The sequence below is a fragment of the Bos grunniens genome, chromosome 3 (assembly GCF_055505025.1).
Source record: "Bos grunniens cultivar Pamir isolate PY7600 chromosome 3, Bosgru_T2T1.0, whole genome shotgun sequence".
Classification (NCBI taxonomy): Eukaryota; Metazoa; Chordata; class Mammalia; order Artiodactyla; family Bovidae; genus Bos; species Bos grunniens.
In genome coordinates, this window is record NC_141167.1 from 110039724 (window position 1) to 110045376 (window position 5653).

Consider the following 5653-nt stretch of genomic DNA (forward strand, 5'->3'; position numbering starts at 1 on the left):
GGGCAGTTGAAAGAATGTTGAAACCTTGATTCAATATCTAACTTAATTGCAGTTTCGGCCTTCATCGGAAATGTAATCATAATCAACCATTTTGTAATTTTGAATGGGCACCGATGAGATAATCTTCCAGGTAGGCCCTCTCCACCTTCCAGAGGCAGAAGAGGCAATCTACATGATAAAATTCTTGCCATTCCCTTCCCCTCAAAAATATGTCCTGCCTTAAAATAACCCTTTCTTTTCTTTTGAAAATTGCTCCTCTGCAACACCTTTCTTCCTATAAAAACCCTCCATTTTATACTGTTCCTCTGTGTACCCTTCCAGCTGCTAGAGAGTATGCTGCCCAATTCATGAATCATCGAATAAAGTCCATTAGATCTTCAAATTTACTCAGTGAAAACAATTTTTTAAACAGGCTATAGATCAAATACCTCAAGGCAACCTCTGAAGACAAGATCTTGTTGGGTAAACAAAACTGTTAAGGGCCACCATTTTGGCAAATATTTCAAGGAGGCTGTTTTTTTTTGTTGTTGTTGTTTGTTTAGAGTTTATACTTTATAATAAGTCTCAGCACACCAAGATTTACAATTCTTGTTTTAGATGTTTTTTCTTCCAAGGAATTTAAAACATCCTTGAATAAAGTGATTGTATTTTCAGCCACTACATAACACAATTTACAGGTGTAATAGACGTTTGGTTTAGGCAGATGCTAAGGGATTCTTTGGTGAGTGAATATATGTCAATATAGGTCAAATAGAGGAGTTTTTTTCTTTACATGTTTCAATATTCCTGTGGTCTTTGTGATGGCTACTGGCTATTCCCTACGAATAATGAAGAATATGTATCAGTTTATACTGTTTCTCAGAGAACTCATAGGGGATTCTGAGAAAGCCAATAAAGGAACCAAGACAAGTCAGAGATATGAATGAGGTGGTGGGGTGAAGGTGAGAAAGAGGAAGAGAATATTTGAGGAAATATTCAGAAAAGCAAGAGAAAGACTGACGGAAAAAGCAGGGGCGTGAGAATATTAGATATGATGCTAAGAAGATGTTTAGCTTCATTCTTTTATTGTATGAATGAGAAAAGAAGCCTTACACATACATTGACTTTCCAACAAGATTTAGTCCATAGCAGTTAAATTATAGAAAGGTGAGCAGAATGGATGTTGGTGACAAGGAGAGAAACTGGAATCCAGAGAGGAGTATCAGAACTGGAAGGGAAATGAATATCTGAGTATGTGGTCCAGGGCTTAGGGAAGGAGCAAGCTTTCTTTTTTCAGTCAGTGACTAAAGGAAAGGTTTGTCTGTTGGCAGGAAGAGGAAGTCAGAATAGAGGTGTTTTGGGGTAGGTTTGTTTAGAACAGAAATCAAAGACCTACTTTTCTGTGAGAAAGGACATCTGCAAATGAGATGCTGTTTCTGCAACTTTCATTGTTCCTTACTCTCCTCCCAGGTGGTGACAATGAAGAGGGTAAGAACTCTTATCCAGGAAGGTTTGTGTGTGTGTGTGCGTGTGTGTGTGTGTGTGTGTGTGTGCTCGCGTGCATGCATGTGTGCCTGTGTAATGGTTTCCCCAAGCTGGAGATTGAGAGTTATCAGCCCAGTTCCATTCTAAGTATCCCTGACTCCAGGTCTCTGTGCTCTCTTGAAGGCTGCATATAACTAACTCTTGGGACCCTGGGGCAGCCAAATGTCCACTGAGATATCGATGGCTTGCCTTTTCTATTATATACCAAGTTTCCCCTCTTTGGTACCTTTCTTTCTCCATTCTCTCTCCTTCCCAATGTCCCTTCTCATTCTCTTTGTTCTTTCCCCACAGGCTTCCCGGAGCCAATCTCCTTCTAATACATTTGGATTTTATGATTTTACAACTATCCCTGGGTACAAAATCTGGGCTTAGCTTAGTTGGGTGACTTGCAGACTCATGGCTGGAAAAGCAGCTCTCACACAGTCATTTACCTTTGGCCTTGGTCCAAGGGCCACTTCAATAATGAGGAGTTAATGGAACTGCAAAGTGTATCTCACAGGAGATTCACTATAGTTTTGCAGGTATTTCACAACAATGTCAATAAATGGCAACTTGAATGTAAGTTCCATTCCCTCAATGGGGATTGGGGATACAGTGCCAGGTGTGTGTGTGTGTGTGTATCTCTGAGTTTCTTATTTCTCTAATATATATCCTCCAATCAATTTCCACTCAATTCTGAACCTTACCTCTCCCTACCATGGAACAGCAGTTGGTCAAGGGGTGTAATCCAGATCCTGTCTTCCCATAATGTTCAAGACTTCTGCTACTTACTTATACATTTCCCTCTCATTGACTGCAGGCTTGCGGTTTATTATATTCCAACAGTGGGACAGCCCCTTTCACTCGACTCTGACTAGGTATCTTCAGTTTCCTCACTCTATGATGGACTCCTTAAAATGTGACTTTCCTCCCCATTCAATCTCTTCAGCCATCTCTGTTTACACACTCAATATAACCTATTGCATTCCACTCACTCTTGATTATTATACTCCCCATTGTCTCACACTAAGTCCTTCCTTATTATACTATTATTTATTATCCACATCCTTTATATTGTCTTCTTCAACACTTCTCCTCATGCCATTCATCTCTTTCTCAATCTCTAACTACCACCAATTTCCTTTTCTTTGAACTTTTATCAAGCCAATCTTGCTTCATTTCCTCAAATCTTTTAAACATCTTCTTTCTGCTTCCATCATCTTTTGATTCACTCTTTCCTTTTAATGTCTTCTTTTCTCTGATTGGTAACTCCTCTTCCCTAGATCCCTTTGAAATACAGATAACAGAAGGCTGTGAGTTGCATGCTGGTAAAGCCTCAATAGACTTTGTGTAGTTTGCTTATCAAGGATCAGAACTGCTGAGCTTCCAGACAAGTCATGTTGGTCAGCAGACTATTCAGCTTTTACGGACACACCGGGAAATACATAAGCTGCTGAGTCACGTCTGCCCATGTTCCCTCTTGGGTTGTCTTGAGGTAGGAAAGGCGTATCTCCAGAGATGAAGTCAGTCCTGCACCCTCTCTCCACAATTTTTTTGTGCTAAAATCACACCTTCTCATCTTCCTAACAAGGAGTCAAGTGGGGGAGGGGATAATGGGTGACGACTGCTAACGGTCGGAAAAAAGTATGTCCATCTAAAGTGACATGAAGCTCTGAACCTCTGAGTCTGGACTAGAGTCCTCATCTGACTATTTCCTCTGTCTTATGCAGTAAGACAAGAGGCCTGGCTCTCCCTTGGCCCCATCCTGGCCCTGGCCATCTGTTGCTGGTTTGTCATGCCTCTGGCTTCTACCCAAAGCCCCTTTGGGTGATGTGGATTTGGGGTGAGCAGGAGCAATAGGGCACTCAGAAAAGTGATGTCTTGGCTAAAACTGATGGGACATGGTATCTTCGGGTTTCCTTGGATGTGGAAGCCAGTGAGGAATCTGGCCTCTGTTGTCAGGTGAGGCATAGCAGTCTAGGAGTCCAGGACATCATCCTCTACTGGAGACCTGCTGGGATGGGAATAGGTGGTCCTCAAGCAGAGCAGGAGAGCTAGATGAAAAATTGGGGGATTCTGGGCTTCCCTGGTGGCTCAGAGGTTAAAGCGTCTGCCTCCAATGCCGGGAAACCTGGGTTTGATCCCTGGGTTGGGAAGACCCCCTGGAGCAGGAAATGGCAACCCACTTCAGTATTCTTGCCTGAAGAATCCCATGGACGGAGGAGCTTGGTAGGCTACAGTCCACGGGGTCACAAAGAGTCTGACATGACTGAGTGACTTCACTTTCCCTTTCACAGGGACTCCAGACCCAAAAGGAATAAAAATAAGAAATACGGGAGTTGAAAATGAGAACCCCATAGATATAGGAAGGAGGTTAGATGGAGTCATCACTGATGAGGGATAGGAGAGGAAATAGGGAAGAAGGAGGTTGTTGAGGCAGATACTATGCAGTAAAACAGTGGGTCGGTTTGAGAGGACACCCTTGTGTGCACATCCATCTGCAGACCATCACTGCTATGTGGGTTGAATCATTTTGGCAGTGATTGTGCCCCTGGTACTCCTAACAGGTCTTGTATTTTGGCTTAGGAAGCACTGGTGAGTTTTTTGTCCATTTTTCCTACCCTTTCCCTCAGTCTCCACTTGCTTGCCCATCTTTTTTTTTCTCTCTTTTCTCAGTTTTCCTCCTCCCAGCCCCTTTCTTCTTATCTATCAGCCCCTTCCTTCTCACCTCCATCCCATGTAGAATGACTTCCATCTCTATGCTCATCAGGACACACTGTGAACCCCCAAGCACACTTCTCCCTTTGGAAAGAGATCCCAGCAGCTCAAGAGCTCAGGACACATGTAGACATAAGACAGTGATGATGACCTTTCCACTCTCCTTGTATACCTGTTTTGGTTATTTATTTCTACCTAATGATCGATATAAGCTAAATGTAATTTTGCAGAATTATTTTTCTTTCCTGTGTTAAAAGGCTTTAAAATTCATAATTTAAATTCTGAATGGAATTAAGCCCAAGGGCGCTTCATGTATTTAGATGTGAATAGACCATCAGGCTTATTTCAGATGTCACTTCCTGAAGAAGACCTTCCCTGATCCACAGTGGGAGCTGTCTCTGCCTCATCTAAAGTGCTATCACAATTTAACTGGATTTTGCTAAATCTTCTCCTCATTTTAGACCTTTTTTTTGTGGCTATTTCAGTTACTTTTCCCTTTTAATTTTTAAGCTTTTTGAGAGCAACATCCACGTCTTTTTACTATTTGTATCCCTGTCACATTGTCTTACCTGCATGCACTATTGCTCTCAGTAAAAGTCTGTGTTGAATTTGCACCAAATTTATAGTCTTCTAAAACTCTTTTCCTTTAGGCCATCTTTGTTGTATTGAGGCATCTGATGCTTGTCTGGTTAGAAGTCTCACTTTGGCAAAAAATTTTGCACTTTCCTAGTTATTTAGTGATTTCTTTGAGTTGAAACAGATGCAATTTTCCATTGACCACTCTTTTTAAAAAACTTTTTGTTTTACTGAAGTATAGTTGATTTCCAATTTTGTGTGAATTTCTGCTCTAAAGCAGTGTGAATCAGTTCTTTTATATATATATATATGAATATATAAAAGAATATGATAAGGAATATATTTCATATTACATATATTTTATTTATTTATAATATATTAATATATTAAATATTATATATTAATATATATTTCGTTTGTGTGTGTGTGTTTTTATTTTTTAACTTTACAATATTGTATTGGTTTTGCCATACATCAACATGAATCCACCACAGGTATACACGTGTTCCCCATCCTGACTCCTCCTCCCTCCTCCCTCCCCATACCATCCCTCTGGGTCGTCCAAGTGCACCAGCCCCAAGCATCCACTATCATGCATTGAACCTGGACTGGCGACTCGCTTCATACATGATATTATACATGTTTCAATACCATTCTCCCAAACAATCCCTCCCTCTCCCTCTCCCACAGAGTCCAAAAGACTGTTCTATATATCAGTGTCTCTTTTGCTGTCTCATATACAGGGTTATTGTTATCATCTTTCTAAATTCCATATATATGCGTTAGTATACTGTATTGGCAGAGAAGGCAATGGCACCCCACTCCAGTACTCTTGCCTGGAAAATCCCATGGACGG

At 41.1% G+C, this 5653-nt stretch overlaps 1 pseudogene; it reads left to right on the top strand.

Moving 5' to 3' along the window:
* Positions 1 to 1406: 1406 nt before the first annotated feature.
* LOC147376767 (T-cell surface glycoprotein CD1a-like) lies at positions 1407 to 4815 on the top strand (annotated as a pseudogene).
* Positions 4816 to 5653: the final 838 nt, after the last annotated feature.